Raw genomic sequence first — 20,535 nt, 5'->3', positions numbered from 1 at the left:
CTTCCGGGGTCCCACGACTTCAGTGTCGCCGCGGAGTCGCAGCGCGCGCTACAAACTAGCCCGCAACCCTCCATTGACCAAGACTTCACTACCCCTGCTACGACTCCTCCTACCTCAGAACGGGATCAGAAACATCCAATCCTGCACCTGACCATGATGACGAGGTAGACGATGCTCCCACTTCGACTGATCTTACCACCAAGTGTTGCGTCCTCTTTGACCCCACGAACGCAGGCCCGTCACACGTGCCTGCCACCTTCACGTCTTCCTCGACTTCTTCCACCCGAGACAACTCACGCAGGTCAGGCTCCACACCGGTAACCTCGCCGCACGCCTTAGAGCCTACCGCGACTACGGACATCGTCACGCTCGCTCTTCGCCCTCCGATCGCGGAGGCATCGTCATCGACGATGTCTGAAGCTGACTCTCAACCAACATTAACGTGCGCCACGTCTCGCAAGCAGCCAATACCATCTACCTTGACGCCTCCCGCCTTTGAAGTTCCTACCCGCGACATGCTACGGCCGAACTTCCGGGATGCTGCTACAATGACCAAGGACTACGTGGCAGCTTGGTCAACAGCCGGGCAGACCGCAAGTTTTGTACTAACCACGCAGGCGGACAACCACCAGGCTGCCCCGACGAGCACAGGCACGCCATCAAACCTTCCAGCAGAGTTTACGCCTTCCGGGTCTCGCGACCAACCTGCAGAACCTTGGAAAGACGACACCACAACGAAACAATGCACTTTTATTTCAGGGATGCCCCTTCTCAAGACTCAGGTGTCTAATGCCTCTGCACGACGCATCGACAGACCGGTCACAGCGGACATGCCTGCCAGCCGTGATCGTCGTGGGCTTCTTCGAGCACAACGTTTTCACATCCTTCAACTCGACCACCCACGTCGGCACGCCAGCCACACTGCAAGGTTGCGGTTGGTGTTCTATTGGCGCCAACGTCCGCACCAGCACGACTGGCCCACTTCTCCTTGTCGAAAGCCATTTTAGCGAATTGTGCGCTGTCGAAGACACCGCCATGGCTGTTACACTTCAGGGCTCGGTCGTCATGCCTCCGCGTCAATGAACCACACCGTTTCGCTCAAATCTCCTGCGTGGGCTCTTCGGCGCCGTCCCACGGCTCCACCTGCGGCCGCCTTTGCCAGCAGCGAGCGCTCCCGACACCGGGTGTGCTCTCGAATGATCCCGACAAGTCGTCGTGGGACACGCGAGTGCCTGGTGACAACGCCCCGACGTCTACTTCATCACCCGCCGCGCTTTTCCCAGTGTCGCTTACCAGAGACCCACCGGTTTCCGATGATTCATTCACGTTGACAACCTGGACTTCCCAAACGGCACCTTACGGATTGTCTTTCATGTAGATAGTATCTATCGCTCTCTTTCTTTTTCATATACCTTTAAATCACACAAAGTGCTAAAGCGGGAGTCCTGTAGTGCCTTCATTATCACCATCATTTCTCGACCACCGCGCCGCGCCTGTCGAACAGCTGTTTCTAGCTAGAGCTGTGTGAGAACAGAACGAGCTGAAGCACCTGGCCTCTCGGACACTGACAGCTGCCAAGGCTCCACTTGAGGCCGAAATTACCGTGGCGAGATTGGCAAGGCCCCGTCAGCCGCCTTCGACGTCGTCTCACGTCTCCTCTCTAGTCGTGCTTTGACAGCCTAAGATAAGCAATACAATGAAAACTGTGAGTGCGACAAGCGAATAACTCTTCATTCTCTTTAGATATCATCATCACCTGTATATCTCCATCACCTGTAAATATCATCACCAGTGTGATTTAGCTCGAGACTGGCTGAATAAACCGGTTCCTCACAAGTGGTGGAGGTGCTGGGTAGCCACGTTGCTTGTCAGCGTCTACAACATCTTGACGAAGTCCTCACATGCCTTGCAAAAGCTGGTCCACAGCTTAACACGAAGAAATGCACCTTTTCTAGCAAGACAATCAAAGTTCTTGGCCACCTCGTCAGCAAAGAAGGAATTAGGCTGGACCCCGAGAAGCTTGCCGCTGTCCTCAATTTTCCTCGTCCACAGCGTCAAAAGGACCTGCGCAGCTTTCTTGGGTTGTTTTCTGACATACGGCGCTTCATACGTGGCTTCGCTGAACTTGCGTCTCCGCTTCATCAACTCCTCTCAAGGAACGTCCTCTTCATTTGGTCCGAAGACTGGGAAAGTGCTTTCACGGCATTGAAGCAAGCCCTCACGTCGGATCCGGTATTGTGCCATGCCACTTCGATTCCACCGCATCCACAATCCTTCACACTGACGCAAATAGTCATGGTCTAGGTGCGGTACTGTTGCAGCGTGACGAAAACTCACGCGACTGCGCCGTTGCTTACGTCAGTCGCGCTCTTACCACTCCTGAAAAGAACTACACTATCATCGAGCAGGAGTGCCTTGCTGTTGTTTGGGCAGTGCAAGGATTCCGACCATAATTTCATGGCCGTCATTTTGCCGTCGTTACCGACCATAACGCCCTATGCTGGCTTTCATCGCTGAAAAACTTATCGGGTCGCCTCGGTCGCTGGGCGCTTCGCTTGCAGGAGTATGATTTTGATGTCGCCTACAGATCTGGGAAGAAGCATCACGATTATGATGCTCTATCGCGCTGTCCTTCGCCAAGTAGAAGCCACTCACCATCGATACTCCAAAACGACAGCACCTATCCAATCACAGCGCTAAGTTCATCACCTGCCACCCTATCCGTCCTGGTTTCAAAACAACGTGTCGACCCATACTGCCGCACCATTGTTGACAGCTTGACTGGCTTTACTGCTCCTCCAAACGCCAGACTCCGTTGACAACCTAAACAATTTAAGCTTGTCGGTGGTGCTTTATACCGCTACATTTACCACATTGATAGCAACAAGTGGGTACCCGTCATCCCACGTTCACTGCAACGTGAAGTTCTGGAAGCCTTTCATTATAATCCAACGGCCGCTCATCTAGGCTATCACAAGACTTACGACCAAATATGAAGTCGTTGTTTTTGGCCTGGCCTCTCTTCAGCTGTCGCTAAGTACGTTGCCTCATGTGTCCATTGCTAAAACAAAAACGACCGACAACTGCTCCGGCTGGCTTAATGCAACCTCTTCCTTGTCCCGCCTTGCCTTTTGAAGTCGTTGGAATCGACTTGTATGAGCCTCTTCCTATATCATCTAATGGGAATCGCTGTATGGTCACGGCCGTCGACCACCCTACCCGCTACGCAGAAACAGCTTCTATACCATCGGGACTGCCACTGTGGTCGCCGATTTCTTCGCCACATCTTTTTGCGTCATGGAGCTCCACGCATTCTCCTGAGTGATCGTGGCAAAGCCTTTCTCTCTTCCATTGTCGAGAAAGTTTTGCGTGCCTCGAAAATTGTTCATAAGACCACTTCTGGCTACCACCCGCAGACCAACGGATTGACTGAACGGTTTCATCGGACCCTATCGGACATGATCGTCGTGTGCATTCACCCTAACCACAAGAACTTGAATGCAATTCTACCCTTCATGACATGCGCCTATAATATGGCTGCTCAACGCACTGCCAGTTTTTCTCCATTTTTTTTCGTCCATGGTCGCTCGCCAAGTTATGCTCTGGATGTCTCTTTCCTTTCGGCCCCTGCACCCTCGACGGCTCCTTTCTCTGAAGAATTTTTATCTCGTCTCGCACACTGCCGTCACCAGGCCCGTGTTAACACCGGCCTCACTCAAGACACTCGAAAATCTCGCTGCGACTCGTCTTGCCGTGTTGTGGGTTTTTCCCTGCTGACGAAGTTCTTCTATGGACTCCACTACGCGTCCCCGGTTTATGCGACAAATTCATCGGTCGCTTCATTGGGCCGTACACTGTGGTCGAACAAACATTTCCCGTCAATTACCACGTTTCTCCTCTTAGCGCTAATCCTGATAATTGTTGCCGAGGAACAGAGATAGTGCACGTATCTCGTTTAAAGCCTTATGCTCGACGCATTTCATAATACTGTCAAGCGACCAGGCGGCCGCTTTCACCGCGCGGGGGAATTAGTGTGAGCGCGACAAGCGAATGACTCTTCATTCTCTTTAGATATCATCCTCACCTGTATATCTTCATCATCTGTAAATATCATCACCAGTGTGATTTGGCTCGAGACTGGCTGAATAAACTGCTTCCCCACAAAACTATTGGCCAGCTGTGCGCAGTATGAGAGTCAAAAGCGACCCACCTCAGCTCCAGTCAGTCACCTGCAGACAGTAAAGCCCCTGGTTCCCCTTTTGAAAAGGTCGATATTGATATGATGGGACGATTTCCACCCTCTTCAAAAAATAGGCGGTGGATAATTTTGTGCGCTGACTACCTGGCGTGGTACTACGAGACGTCTGCCTTATTCTCCTTCATGGTAACCCAGGTTTGTCGCATTCAGTCATCCTCCAACACGGGTCACTTTACGTGATAATAAGTAACTGCGGTCGCTAACTTAACGCTGATATTGTGAAATCACTACTTAGTTGGTGTACCTCCAAGTTCTGACACTCAACTGAGTATCATCCACAAACTAACGGCCTGACTGAGCTCACAAACTGAACGTTCATCAACATGTTGTCAATGTACGTCGCCTACGACTAGGAAAACTGGGATGAAGCATTACCGTTCGTCACGTACGCCTTCAACACAGTGAAACACGAATGAGGGCTGAAGCCCTTCCTATCTGCTCTACGCTCGCTCACCTGGACATACGCTGGACACGATCTTCTTTTTTGTAGTCGACTTGCATGCTTACTAACACTGGCAGTGCATGAGTCCTCCAAAGCCCGCTACGACAGTCAACACCGGCATGTAACCTATGCCCCCAGTGATCTAGTGTGGGTGTAGACCCTAATACGTAGACGTGGCTTGAGCCAAAAGCTACTGGCACACTACGCCGGTTCGTTGGTGATACTCCGTCATCTCAGTGAGGTCAAGTATGAAATTTCACGTGCCTGCACGAGTGGCTGGCGTTCATGCAAGACAGAGGTGACGCATGTTGGCCACCGGAAACCGTTTTCACGAAAGATAGATCTACTCACCCAGAGGGCTTCGTATGAGAGAGGAGGAATGCTACTAAGTGTCACTACCCGAAAAAACAAGAGAAGTGCGGGTAAAGAAGGAAGATGGCATTGCTTCTACGGTGATCGCGCTCTCGGTGCCCATTAACAGCCTCCTTAAGGTAATCTCTCTGTACGTAACAATAATAATAATAGTAACAAGCGGCAGCAATTGGCGGATATGTCAGAAGTGACGCCTATGAGTATTATGCATATATTGTAGGACACAATTACAAAACAGTTATAAACAACAATCTCAAAACATGGACGAAGCCTGAGCTCCGCCTTTAAGAGTAGACCTCGATAACATAACCGGGTCCCGTGCGAACCACCTTCTCAATTACCAGCCTAGCTTAGGCCTTGGTGCATGCCTCAACCATCCCATGAAGGAATGAATGACCGTGCGTGCAACACTGGGCTTTTAAAACTATCGTTGTTGGAGATATGGCGTGTAGCAGCCTTGGAAATGCTTGATTTCGTCGAGGTAGTTAAAATAGACTTTTATTTACACGAATGAGGTCTTGGAGACCCTCGTACTACTCGGAAGACCCATTATCTCCTTCGTGCTTGCTAGCACTTCTTCTTCTTCGTCTGGCGGTCCGCTAGCACTTGCGAAAAATCTAAGAATCGTAAAATGTCTCTTGAAAGTAAAATTTTTAAGTGGAAACTACGCCAATCTGCGATGGGCTGTGTACATGCGCGTAAGGTAACATACGAACATATTTCTGAGCACTCTGTAATGGATGGGCCTCAAAACACCCACTCGTTGCGCATTTGACATGCTTTGATGCCGGGCGCAATTGTGTGAGTCTATCACCTAATATTGCGTGGGTTTGGAAGATTCCTTCTACTACATAAACGAAAAAAGCGTAAACATAAGGCCTCACTTTTGGGTTTGACACAACATCAATTCGGTTCTATTCGTACTCTTATTGAACATCTTTATTATTGGTTGTATTGGCAAGTTTCTTGATTTTTTATTTGTCATGGACAAGATCATGTTTTCCCGCTCAAACCGGAGACGCCGACATCGGAATTTTCGTGACACGAGCTTTCTTATGCTATCGCGTTATAATAATATACGGAGCATAAATATTATAAATATTAGTATAGGTGAAGAGACAGTCGCTTATCTGACGACGTAATTTGAGGGCATCATCAAGGTATACACTGAAGGGTAGTTGTAACCACCAACAAAAATACCACAGGAAAGTGAGCCGACGAGCGAAACAGGTTGATGCCATGTTACTATGGCCCAGTTTTTTAATACAGCATGGAGATGTAAATCATTTGCATGCCAGGATTTGTTCTTGATTGGAGTAAAAACCACTAATGTGCGCCACGACAATCCTCCAGAGAAATCCGATGCAATTCAAAAGGTGACGGCTAGCTTTGCACCACAAAGTTGGAAAGCTCACTGTCAAACATGAGGTCCTCGATGTTGAACTAGAGAATTACAACATGGTAACGCACTACCGTTATGTTTTTCTGGACAAGAAATTTTGATCTAACGCGGAAAGTGAGAGCTCGCACACAGTACACAGCGGCGCTCCTTCCCAGCATCTTCAACTCATGTATCAAACCTACAATGTTCCAAATCAATGTTCTAAACCGAGATAGCTCTGTATAGAATGATAATGGACTTCGTAAAAACTACGCTGGAAATGCTCATTCACTTAGAACCTTCCGTACTATGAGGTTAAACGCAACGCATACAGGTCGGATATAGGCACAACATCGGTACTCAGTCAAGTTGCATCAACTTGCAATTGGAAACGCATCCGGGCAATCTATACAGACGGCCTTGTGCATGTCCACATAAGCAGTTTACAAATGTGGCGCGAGAATGTCCACTGGGCCCACTAATAATGGTTTAAGTTTAATAATAGTACAATAAAGCTGCCGTGAGCAACAGCTAGCGCACCGTTCCGCCGCGAAACACTGCCGTAGCAGACGATGCGCCAAGAGTAGCGCAAAATCGGACTGCAGTGCCACTAGCTCTCGCGACCGCCATTCATCCTACCCTCCTCCGTTGGTAGAGATACGGAACTCTAAAACTGAGTTTTTCAAAGACGATAGTCCTTCTTAGGGACCTTCGACGCAAAAATTTTGGCCTGTATGTCTGTCTGTCTGTCTGTCTGTCTGTCTGTCTGTCTGTCTGTCTGTCTGTCTGTCTGTCTGTCTGTCCACTCTTACCGGCCTCGGGTACTTGAAACGGCTGACGCCATCCGCAGCGACCACCAATGTTGCTCAAGTGTTAGCGTTCATGCTTGTGCAATAGTCAATTAAAAAGCAATTATTGCGCATGTCTGGGCACCATAACAACACGTATATATTCTGTATATCCATCTCTTACTAGAAAACGCATACATAAGTAACTTTAAGGACCGTAGCACTTGTCACGCTGCACTTACCGTGCAACGCTTGCACGGAACGGGGAGCGTTGCTAAGACGAGATGGTGGTGGCACCTACCCTTCGCCTCGCGTTCTACACCTTATCACCTCTGAGACGGGCGCGCACGGCCACGCGCTTTGTTTTTCAAAAGAAACTACCAGAGGGCGCTCATGTCTCACGTGTGACGTGACTTTATGCGCTCGTTCGCCTCCACTGCATGCTCGAGGCACTCTAACGCAGCGCCTCCGGAATACCATTCGCCGATTTTCTTGCACACAACATCAAATAAATGTTTTGTTCTTTCTCTCCACGCGCAAGATTATCGTCTTTCGACGACATTGCAGATTACATACAAATACAGCACCAATTTTTTCAAGTAACGTTGTAAGCACGCGCTTATCCTCGCCCCCAGCAACCAGACAGGTTGCTAGCGCGAGGATAGCAGGTTGTTTGGACAGAGTCAAATAGTTATTTTACTGCATATTAACTCTATGGACAGAGTATCGGAAAGTGAGTGGAGAGGGGGAGCACGCACTTGCGTGTGAGGGCGCTCGCATCATGGGAGCCCTGGGGCTCTCGCATATTAACATACAGGGTGGAAGGAATAGGTTAAAGTGAGAAAAAAGAGAAGAGCAGCTCAGGGAGGAGAAGTGGATAGTATATGGAGGAGGAGGAGGAGGAATAAATGAGGAAGGACAGGGAGGTTAGCCAGTTCTCAGACTGGCTGGCTACCCTGTACTGGGGAAGGGGGTAAGGGGGATAAAGGATGAGAGGAAAAAAGATACGTTGTAAAAAAGGAGAGAGAAGGTCATCACACGATCCACGACGCTGTTTACAGTCTGTCTCTAAGACCACTTGCCCGCAGAAAGCGCAACAACGCTCTCAATGCCTTGCGTGCAGAGGACGGTCTCGGCCAGTGTCCTAATACCCTATCTCCCGACAAATGGCGATTGTCTATTCTATCTAAAGCTTTCGACAGTTCTTTCCTTGGCACGCTGAAGCGAGGACACTCGCAGAGAAGATGGGAGAAAGTCTCTGCGCAGCCACAGTTGTCACATGTCGGGCTGCTGGCCATTCCGATTCGGAACGAATAAGCATTCGTAAAGGCCACCCCAATCCACAGACGGAACAAAAGTGTCTCCTCTGCTCTGGTTATTCCTGATGGAAGACGGAGCTGTAGGTGTGGGTCGAAATTATGAAGGCGGGCGTTGGTGAATGCCGATGATTTCCACTGAGCGAGTGTCAGTTCTCGTGCAAGTGATCGAAGCCTTGCAGCGGCGTCCGTTATTGATAATGGTATAGCTACACAAGGGGCATCATCATGAGCAGTTCGGGCTGCTTCATCTGCACGGTCGTTTCCATCAATGATGCAGGGGCCTGGTATCCATTGATACCCTATGTCATGTTGTTTCTCTATAGCCCGGTAATGAATCAGTCATATTTCAGCAATTAGCTGTTCGTTTTTTGTTTGGTCCATGACGATGTGGCGAGGCAATGCCCTGGAGAGCTGCTTTGGAGTCAGAGAATATTGACCATGTCTGTTGCGGTTCTTCAACTAGGAACTCCAGAGCGGTACGAATGGCGGCGAGTTCTGCCGCCGTGGATGATGTCCGATGCGAGGTCCTGAGCTTTATCGTGATTGATTTCTCCGGAATTACCACTGCTCCTGTTGAACTTGTTGAAGTGACCGACCCATTCGTGTAAATGTGAATGCGTGCACTGTGTTTCTTATGCAGAAACAGTAATGTTGTTTCTGTTAGGGCCAAATTTGACAAATTTTTTCTTCTTTTGCATTCCGGGGATTGTTATCAGGGCTTCCAGTGGATGTAGACACCACAATGGTAACGACGGTCTTGCTGCGTGCGCGAATTTCGTGGGAATCACCATGCAATGTGGGGCAATAATAGAGAAGAACGCACAGCGTGGCCTGGAAGTTGGAAGGGAGGCGAGGTGATGCGATTGACCCGGGTGGCATGTCTTATGTGCGTTCTTAAAGCATCGACACGAATGTAGGTTGTGATCGGGGGTTTATGGGCGATTGCGACAGTCGCTGCTGAAGATGCGCATCTCGGCAGCCCGAGGCATATTCTCAGTGCTTGAGCTTGTAATGACTGGAGGACGTGTACGTTTGTTATGCGGGCCTTGCCAAGCATAGGTAGGCTGTAGCGCATGAAGCCAAAAAAAAGTGCAGCATACAGTTCAAGCATGGCTCGTACCGATGCACCCCATGATTTTCCCGCAAGAAACCTTAGGACGTGGGTGATCATGGTCAGTTTCTTGTTCATGTAAGCGATATGAGGGCTCCAAGACAAATCATCATATATTATTACTCCTAGGAACCGGTGAGTCTTTTGATAGCTGATTATGTGTCCATTAATTCTGATGCGGTATGGCGTCATTGTCTTGCGCGTAAACGCAGTGAGCATTTCTCAGATGACAGCTCCAGTCCTCGTCCTTGAAGGTAGTTTGACGTCAGTGTAGCCGCTGTCTGAAGCCTGGCTCGTACGTGTAGACACGTGGCCCCTGATGCCCAGATGCAGATGTCGTCCGCGTATATCGACAGATGTACGGAGTGTGGCCGGACGTCAACGAGGCCGATGAGTGCAAGGTTGAAAAGTATGGGGCTTAGGACCCCACCTTCAGGTACATCGCGATAAGTATGATGTTGCCTTGTTGCGCCATCCTCTGGCTGAACGAAGAAGGTTCTGTCCTTCAAATGGCTGTAGATCCATTGGTAAACGCGGACTCAAAATCCAATGCTGCCCAAGGCGTCCAGGATGGTTTCATGTAGTACATTGTCGTATGCAGTCATAATATCCAAGAAAATTGCCGCTGATAATCTCTTTAGGCTTTTCTGTTGTTGTACAGACGTGACAAGATCAACAACATTGTCTATGGAAGACCGTCGACTTCGAAAGCCGGTCAAAGCATCGGGGTATATATTGTTATGTCCCAAGTACCACTCCAGGCGGGTCAGCACCATTCTCTCCATCACCTTTCTAAAACAGCTGGCAAGCGCGATGGGGCGATAGGAGGCCGTGTCCAGACGCGATTTGGCTGGTTTGAGCAGGGGCACAAGGCGGCTGCACTTCCACGAAGGAGGAACCAAATCGTTGCTCCACGAGTCATTGTATACAGCTAGAAGGGCACGCTGAGCTGTTCGTCCTAGGATAGCAAGGGCCATGTAAGTGACTCCATCGGGTCCAGGCGATGACGAGCGCTTGCATGCTGCCAATGCTGCCTGAAGCTCCACTAGAGAAAACATATTGTCTATCCGAGTGTCTCTGGACACCGGCGCGTTTCGTAGGTTACTCATGTTGATCTCGGACCCCTTGTTTGCAACCCTGGCACAGAAGTCTTCCGCTACATCGATTTCACGCCAGCCTTGATGGAGAGCAAGGCATTTGAACGGACTATGCTGTTGTGGCAATGTTCGTTGGCCGCTGGTTATTGTCCATATTTGCGAAAGGGGTTTGTAGGGATCGAGCAACTCGCATAGTGACTTCCATCGTAGCGACTGTAGTGCATTGATTCGACGTTGAATCTTTTTTGTAGACATCTCGCTTTTCTCAAGTAGTAGATGGATTTCGTGCGCCTATAACGTCGTTCGGTGCGACGACAGATTGCGCGAAGTCACTCCAACTCCACCTCATATTTGCAAAAATCTGGCAAAGGTCCACAATTAAACGTTGCCTCTTGGATAGCGGCCTTCATTATACCTTTTAGGCTTTCAAGAGAACCTTCTTGGTTTCTCTCGCATTGCTTCTCTGTGGATGATCTGTACTTTCACCAGTCTATCCGTGAAGCAGGCGCGATTTGCGACTTGCTTAGCCCCTTGATCTTTATATAGGTGAGGATGTGGTCACTGCCATGCGTTTCATTGTCCGCAAACCACTGCACCTTGGTACTTAGGCTACTTGACACAAAAGTTAGGTCGAGACAGCTACTATATGTCAGACCCCGTAAAAACGTGGGAGTGCCGTCATTTAAACAATATAGTCAGTGGTTAGATGCAAAGGAGGACACATTTCTTCCCCGACGGTCCTCTTCTGGCTTCCCCACAGGGGGTGATGAGCGTTAATATCACCGGTAATAATCCATGGCCCAGGTGTCGCTGATATAGTGGCGCTTAACCTTGCTGGGTCGAAGCGGCCTGAAGTCGAAATATATACTGCCACTAGCGTGAATTTCACGTTCTTACACTTAACTGTCAGGCACACGTATTGGTTGCTGTCGTCCGGTGTTACTGGATGCTCAATATATGTGAGTTCGCACCTGATGTAAACAATGACCTTACTGTTTTCGTAACGGGTTGCAGATCTGAAAGCCTCGTATTTAAAAATTCGTATAGCATTGTGAAGGATAGTATATGCGTTTGTAGAAACACACCGTAGGGACATAGAACAATCACCTAGCAATCCGGACTATGCATGGGAATATTGTAATAGACCAGAAGTCAGCAGAAAGGAGGCTTGTATTGGGGCATTTATTCAAAAAATTACAGACTGGCAAAGGATCAAGAAGGAGTGCAATGAAAATCTATGGCTAAAAGTTAAAGTGGCAGGGCAGAGAACGTTCCTGGGTTTTGTATACTCGCGGACAGGGGCAAAACGAATAGAGGAAACCCAAAAATGATGCATTGCATAAAAAATGACTGTCATGAAATAGGCAAAGAGTTCGAGGTAATTTGATGAGGAGATATGAGTACTCACATAGAAGATATGGAGGAATATACTGGCCCAACAGGCACAATTATAATGAATAAGTGTAAAAGGCATGATTTCTTCATTTTCAACGGTACCAAGAAGTGCTGAGAACAGATAACATGAGAGGTGGGAAGGCTGAACTCGACGATAGATTACGCAATGATGTCGCATAGGATGTAACATCGGCTGTGGTTGATTCACATAGATGAATATGGATCCAGAAGCTTAGATGGGGATCTGACCACAAGCGTATGAAGCTGAGTTTTGGAAGAGAAATGAAAATGGGAAGGAGGTAGTATGACCAACCGCATGGTAATATTTATTAAGAGATGCAAATATAAAAAGCAACTAAAGACGTTGGCGAAATAGTCACTGAGAATACTAATACAGAATGGACGTACACAAATCTAACTCGAATGTTTGAGTTAGAGCTTCCTAAGGTACTAGTCAAATCAACGGAGAAAAGGAGACACAAACCCAAGAGCTGGTGAGATGAGGGAGTTAAGAGAGGCATAGTAAGACGTCAGGAAGCTTCCTGGAAAGCAGGTATATTAAACAGAGGGGGGAACCGGAAGATGATGTTGGAAGAAAATTGGATAACTTTTTGAGCTGCAGAAGGGAAGCGTCCGATTTGATCTGTGAAAAATGAAAAGAAAGAAGGTTCAATAAATAGCGGAAGTAAAAAAAGGATAGAAAGGCAGCTGCGAACTTTAGGAACTATCTCCATTTCCTGAGTAATACGACAAGCATGAAACAGAGGTTTAGACCTGAAGTTCAAGGAGTCGGATTATAAGGGGATGAGGCAATAGAACATATAAAAACAATGATGTCAGAAAAAAAGTTACACACTAATAAAACGCTGCATGCACCGTACCAGACAAGGATGGATCAATTAGCTCAGTGGCTCCACTGAGACAACGAGAGTGGGAAATACCAGAGAAAAAGGTTCCTAGTTGCACATCAACAGGCCCTGATGACATTCCAATCATGCTAATAAAGAAACTGGGGCCAAAATTCAAGCAAACATTAAGAAAGGCAGCCAGAAAAGCAATAATGTATAGTGAAGTCCCCATTGTGTGGAAACTAAGCAAATTGAGCATGATCTATAAAGGAAAAGAGGACGAAGCTGATATAAACAACCACCGTCCCATAACAGTAACATCAGTAATTTACAGACGGGTGATGAAGACAGTAAAGGAAAGACTACAGACGTGGGTGGAGAATGAGGTGGCGCTGAGAGAACTACAAAATGGGTTCCATAAACGAATGAGGTTAGAGGACAATCTGTTTTCATTTATGCAGTGTATTGAAATATCAGAAAAAGAACACAGGCCTCTGTGGCTGGCGTTTTTAGATATATCATGCAAGGGACCTTACGATAGTGTGAGTCAAGACGACTTGCGGGGAATACTGGACACACTAGACGTGGAAGATGAAATAAATAATTATTTAAAAGATATTTAAAAAAGTAACAAGGTAGTTATCGAATGGGAACAACAGGTAACTGAACCTACATAGATACAACGCGGGCTTCAACAGGGATGTGCCTCGTCATCTTTGTTACTTATGCTGTATCTACAAGGACAAGAAGTCAAATTAGAGGGGAGGCGACTCGGCTTCAGCCTCTCTTTTGCCAAGCAAGAGAAACACATTAAACAGTCATTAGCAGCATTGATGTATGCAGATGATATAGTAATAATAGCCGACAACAAAGAAGATAGACGAAGGTTAATAAACATCTGGGGTGATGAGGCAAATAATTTGAACAAAAAGTTTAGAATGGGAAAAATCGGCAATCATGATTTTTAATGATAACGAAGGTAGCGAGCATAGGATAGAAGAAGTCGCGCTAATAATAGTGAATAAATGCAAATATTTGGGCGTATGGAGAAACAACGGGGCTAAGTACCTAAGGGCACACGAAAGAGACGTAATGACCAAGGGTAACAGCAATGCAGTTGTAATAAAAAAATAGGGCACTGTAGAACCAGAGTAGCTCTGACAGTGTGACAGTGTGAGAGCGATTCGGAAAGGTTTCATGATCCCAGGTTTGACGTTCGGCAACGCGTTCTTGTGCATGAGATCAGAGGTTCAAGCAAGATTGGAAATTAAACAATGTATCATAGGTAGACTTGCTTGGGGAGCACACGAGAATACCTTAAATCAGGGGGTACATGGTGACATGGGATGGACATCCTTTGAGTGCAGCGAAGCTAGAGAATTTGAACTAGAATTTGAGCAGCGTTTGAGGAAAATAGGAAAGGAGTGTTTGGCTCGGAAAGATTTCAGCTACTTGTACATGAATAATGTCGATATTAAATGGAGGAAGCGAATTTGAAAATTGTCAAGCAAGTATTTAGACAACAGCAGAACACCAAGCCAAAAAAAGAAACATCGGCGAAAAAGAGGGTGAATAAAACCGAGAGGGACACATGGGAGATTGGAATGCTTACGAAATACTCCCTGAAGATCTACCGAACTTGGGAGCAGGAAATTGCAAAAGAAAAGATCTACGATGATTCTCGGGGTAGTTCTCTGCTGTTCGAGGCCAGAACTTTAGTATTGCGGACCAAGGCATCCCGAGCCAATTACGAAGGCACAGACACATTATGTAGGTGCTTGTAGAGAGGAGGAGGAAATGGCTTGACATTTGATAATTTTTGAGGGCTCCATGCTATAGTGCAAGATAATGGCACGGAATTTTTTTTTGACAGCATTACAATTTAGAGACACTGATGGCAAAACTGACTTTAATCGGGCAGAAATAATCACGAAAAGGCTGGTGGCTTCAGTCAAGGCGCGAGTGAAATTCAATCCTTGAACACAGAGTGAGAGTGCTTAACGTTATGGCTAGGGGGCGTAAGCCGCCACCCAATTTAAAGAGCACAGCGGGATACATTCATCCTTTAATCATCTAAAACTCGGCGGGGATCACACGTGTGTGTTGAGAGAGTGTAGGAGAGGGTAGGTTGAGTGCTCAGTCGCTCCTTCTCTCACCGTTTACTCTCGCTTTTTCCTGTGCCCCACTCTCCCATCCGCAACGCACAGAAGCGCACGCCTTACACTGTCCATTCGCTGGCTGTGTAATGTGTGTGTGTATATATATATAGGTACAATAATAATCCTCGTCTGGTCAATATTTATGCCAATAAAATTACTACGCCGTGTACTTTCGGCGCAAGAAATGCATTCGCATTCCCTGGCGATCCCCTTCCAGACGTGGAAGCATTTCTTTTTGTTTTGCTTCAGGCCTCACTGATTCGGCCCGGCAAGCCGTGACCGGTGTTTTTTTTTAATATATGTCCCATACCCGACCCGTGCCCGAAACGTTTGAGCCCCGCCTGACACGACCAGCTTCAGCCACTTATTTCTTGAGCCTAAGGAGGCACTGTCCGACCTTCGGTTATTTTGAAGATATGTGTCACACACAAGCTATTTTCTAGAGTGCTCTGAAAACTACTTTCAGGGTCGCAACTTTCTCCTAAGCTGTGCACATTATTAATTGTGGTGCAATTTAAAATGTCTTGGAGTCATAGCAAGCTGTCTCATGTTGATGTATGGGGTTTAACGTCCCAAAACCACCATACGTATATGAGAGAGAGACGCCACAGTGAAAGGCTCCGGAAATTTTGACCACATGGAGACCTTTAACACGCAGCCAAATCTGAGCACACGTGCCTACAGCATTTTTACCTCCATTGAAGATGGAGCCCCCCGAAGTCGGAATTCGATCCCACGACGGCGGGTCAGCAGCCATTTGACTTAACCGATAGAACACCGTGATGGGGAGCTGTCTCACCTACTCGGTGAGACAGAACGACCACAAAATATATTACCTCATAATATAAAAAAGCAAACATTTATTGTTTGAGTGTACATAAATTTCTTACGAGCTGTGATTGTTTAGTAAAAGCGCGGTCTTTCAAAAAGTAATGGAAGACCTTGGTATAACTATCAAGTTTCTTGCCAACTTCACCTCATTCACAATGCAAGGACAAAAAAAACATGCTCTAGCTGCTTCCAAGAGGAATACACAAGGCTGGGCAGCGTTAAATAAATAAACTGTCGCGTTGACTCCACGGCAGACAACTGTCCCCAACGTACAGTACGTTTCTAAGCTTAAGACAAGAAGGTTCGAAAGGAGAATATATTCGACACAGATCTGTCTGGCAAGGTAGACTCTCCAGCCATTTTTCGTCCGAAGTCTCTAATAATATTTTCGCACTGTAGTAGGTGATATTGAAAAGGAACGCTCCATTAATATTTTCTATTTTAACACAATCGCTCGCTGAGAACCAGTTCGTCATTGCAAGAGCACTTGGCGTACCTCATTCTTGTCTTGTTCTATTCATTCTATAACACATCGTTCTTCAAAAGCTGTTCATTCCAGCTGAATTAAATTTTAGTTGTTCTATAGATTGTAAGAATCTGTGAGCTTCGAAGTGCTTTTCAGCTTTGATGTGCTTAGCTTAGCTGTTAGGAGCTGTATGCGAGGTGGTATTGCAAGAGGCCAATCTAAGTGATATCTACCCGCAAGTACTTTCCGGTGGCTATGCTAATTAGCACACATAGTCGTACTTTTTGTTACATTCTCACAACGCTAGAATGAAATAAAGCGGCACTTAGCATCAAGACAAAATTAAGAATCTCAGATACCCATTGTTTGTCACAAGCTTTCAAGTTTTATTGTTCTGCCTTGGTATGCATTGCAGACCGCTAAAATTCAACAAATGAAGAGAAGTTTGAGCGCGTAAAACTTCGAACCCTGAGTAAATTGAAGTACAGAACCACGGCACCCGTAAAAGCATACAGACAGAAAACCGATAACTAGACCATTGCTTTCATGGTCGAATAAGAATTATAATAAAAACAAGATGACGATCATGTAATGTTGCATAAAGGGCAGACGTTTCAGATTCAACTTTGAACGATTTATTGGCTGCGTTGAATCAACTACGTTGATTTATTGACTACGTTATTATTATTATTATTATTATTATTATTATTATTATTATTATTATTATTATTATTATTATTATTATTATTATTATTATTATTATTATCATTATTATTATTATTATTATTATTATTATTATTATTATTATATAGAAATACTGCCAATCTCAAACGAAATTAAGGAGGAAAACGAGGGTAACAGCAGATGACATGATACAGTCAACAAAGTAAGCTAAGTTGAAATACAATGTGCTAAAATACATAAATGCAAACATAAGTTGACTACAAATTATAGAATATAAAGATCATTTTGCAATAAAGAAGAGTAACAGAAAAAACACATAAAAATTGATAAATAAGAAATACTATAACTCAACCATGTTTCGTTAGTAAAGTTTTCTTAATGGCTCCGCCCCGGTGGTCTAGAGGCTAAGGTACTCGGCTGCTGACCTGCAGGTCGCGCGATCAATTCCCGGCTGCAGCGGCTGCATTTTCGATGGAGGTGGGTATGTTGCAGGCCCGTGTGCTCAGATTTGGGTGCACGTTAAAGAACCCCGGGTGGTCGAAATTTCTGGAGCTCTCCCCTACGGCGTCTCTCATAATCGTATGGTGGCTTTGGGATGTTAAACCTCACATACCAATCAAGTTTCGTCATTGTTGTGATGAATCTACCGAGTGAGTGAATGTTAGCAGCTCATGGATCTAGTTTGTTACATTCTGTTATGGCTCTTGGGAAGTAGGAATATTTAAAACATTTAGAATGGTGTGTATGTTCAGTTAGTGTAATGGAGTGTGTGTTATGTGTAGGTCTACAAGGGCTTACCGAAATACGTGGACTGAGGTCAATGTTTACTTGGTTCTGTAGCCTAAATGCAAATGCCTGAATTTTAATCTGGCCTTTCTCTGGATTCTTTCAAGTTTATTATTCAAGTTTATTATTGTTACGTTCAGTGCACAGAAACCATGCGATGTTAGCATATTCGAGATCTATTCGAATAAAAGTTTTGCATACTAAAACCTTCATGTCAGGTGGCACAAGATGGAGGTGTCTCCTGAGGAAGAAGGAGGAGGAATGAAAGAGGAAGGACAGGGAGGTTATCCAGTATTCAGACCGGCTGGCTACCCTAAGAAAGAAGAGCTTCGTTAAGGCAGTTGATGTGATGATGTTGATGGTGCAGTCTCATCTAAGATCGTGTATGAGAAACCAAGGTATTTGTGTTCTGAAACTCGAGCTAGCTGTATGTTATTTGCGGTATATGCGAACTCCTGCAATTGTTAGGGCAGCCAATTTATTAGCGTTAAGTCATTTGTCAGTCAGTACACCATTTAAAATTAGGGCGCAGTGGCGAACTCTCTAGGAATAATACCTATGTTAGACAGTATATTATTAATAAAAATTAGGAAAAGAACTGGAGCGAGGATGCATATCTGGGGCACTCCAGATTTGACACCTGAAAGAGTGCGTGAGTGATAATGAATTTCTACAAACTGCAAACGGTCGGTAAGGTAATCTTTTATCCAAGAGATGATGGGTCCGTTTCCTCGAATTGGTTCAATTTTTGTCTTGAGTTTGCCATGTGAGACCCGATCGAAAGCTTTTGAGAAGTCAAGTAAAAGAAGGTCTATTTGTTTTTGGTTATCGCTGCTGAGTGATATGTTATGGATTAGCTCAACAAGCTGGGTGACTGTGGGGAGCCATTTTTCAAGGCCGTGTTGATAAGGTGAAAGAATAATTTCTTTTTCAAAGTTTGTGGTTATGCTTTTCAGCACTATGTGTTAAAGGAGCTTACTGATTGAGCTGGTTAGGGAGATGGACCTATAATTGGATACTTCAGCTTTGTCACCGGACTTATATACTGTAATAGTTTTTGCGACTTTGCAATCTTGTAGTAATGTACAGGATGATGATGATTTATTAAAACTAACGCAAAGGTATTTGACTAATTATTCGGTATATCTTTTTAGGAGGGTATTAGGTATATTGTCTGGTCCCATTCCCTTTTTCGTGTTGTTATTGATGTTTATATTTAGTAGAAGTCTAAACAGACCAGGTTTAGATACATCAAGTGCTTCTAATTGCTTTCGATTGCATAAGTTGTATGTGGAATGTTTCCATCATCCACGGTAAAAACTGCATGAAAATATTGATAGAAATCATTCACTCTACAGGGATTGTCTTTAGAGGAATCTGGGTGCTCACTTTGTTTTTTTAGGTTTAAAATATTTGTAGAACTTCTGAGGGGAAGTTTTTTAGAGAGTTCGAAAGAGTGTTGTCAACGTACGTAACTTGCTCTCGGCATCTTTATTTGAGTTTTCATGTTGTGAATGGCAGCGGAAAATACTTTTTGAGATGTGCTGTTAGCATCATTTTCATGCTTTCCTAAAGCGTTTCACCTTACGGTTAACATGCATGATTTCGCGATTAATCCACGGATTATTTTTTCTTGTCTGTCTAGTTTTCATTGTAACAAAATTGTCTAAACAGTACAATACCATTTCTTTGAACCTATGCCATAGTCGTTCAAAGTCAGACGTTGCATTATTGGATAGCTCTAGAAAGGCAAGAAATTCATCAATGAGGTGATCAAAGATGCTAGTGCACATGTCCTCAGCATTGCAGAAATTCTGATTTTGGTGTCGTCAGCATTACATAAAATTTAAGATGAGATGTGCTCTAGTGCACCACGCAGAGCCGCAAGTTCTGCTGCCGTAAACATAGTTACATATGACAGCTTGACTTGCAGGGCTATTCCTCGAGCTGGTATTCCCACCACACCACCACAACTTGACGCTGGGGTTGAACCACCGGTGTATATGTGCACGGGGTTACTGTAAATTTCGCCCTTGTGTACAAATTGCTAAGCAGCATATAATATGGACCTCCTAAATATTTGAATATCATTCTCGCAAAAACAAGAACACATACCCCTCATGCAAATTATTACTTGCATATATGATATGGCTACACATATAGTTAACATCTGTGTGACGATGTCTACTCACGGGTGCTTTGAGCCAGGTGAAGCAGCCTCAGCTTCCGGGTACCTCTGCAGCCGAATATTCGTGACCGTCTGGACAACATTCTTCGTCCTGGATGGACGTGTAGCCGTTTGCTAAACGCCGATCGAGTTGCAGCGGACACTCTTGTCAAGGGCATGCTGCTCATTAGTTCGCTTACGAGGTCAGTCGCGTCAGCCGCCACACACACCCTCACTCTCTAGGCAAAGCGCCAAGGGCGGGACGAGAGAGCGAACCTAATTGCGCGTTCGTAGTATATTTTGGATCAGATTGCTTATTCAGCACACCAATGCCAATCAGGGCTTCAAAAAAGACAGATTATGACAACTGGTGGCGTAATATATTATCACGTGTCTTCGGGCGCGCGATGCCAGATTTTGAACGGGAAGCA

At 45.7% G+C, this 20,535-nt stretch overlaps 1 protein-coding gene across 2 annotated transcripts in view; it reads right to left on the bottom strand.

Annotated features, from left to right (window-relative positions):
* LOC119180746 (acetyl-CoA acetyltransferase A, mitochondrial-like) overlaps positions 1-20,278 on the bottom strand; it is a 227,300-nt gene extending 207,022 nt beyond the window's left edge. The window contains exon 1 of one of the 2 annotated variants that reach the window (XR_012888681.1): positions 20,130-20,278. The gene's annotated coding sequence lies outside the window, so the exon portion shown is untranslated. The remainder of the gene's footprint in view (positions 1-20,129) is intronic. The other variant, XR_012888688.1, reaches the window with a different exon arrangement.
* Between the last annotated feature and the right edge of the window lie 257 nt (positions 20,279-20,535).

The sequence above is a fragment of the Rhipicephalus microplus genome, unplaced genomic scaffold, assembly GCF_043290135.1.
Source record: "Rhipicephalus microplus isolate Deutch F79 unplaced genomic scaffold, USDA_Rmic scaffold_14, whole genome shotgun sequence".
NCBI lineage: Eukaryota > Metazoa > Arthropoda > Arachnida > Ixodida > Ixodidae > Rhipicephalus > Rhipicephalus microplus.
Note: the sequence above shows the minus strand (reverse complement) of the source record. Positions and strands in the feature narration are given on the sequence as shown.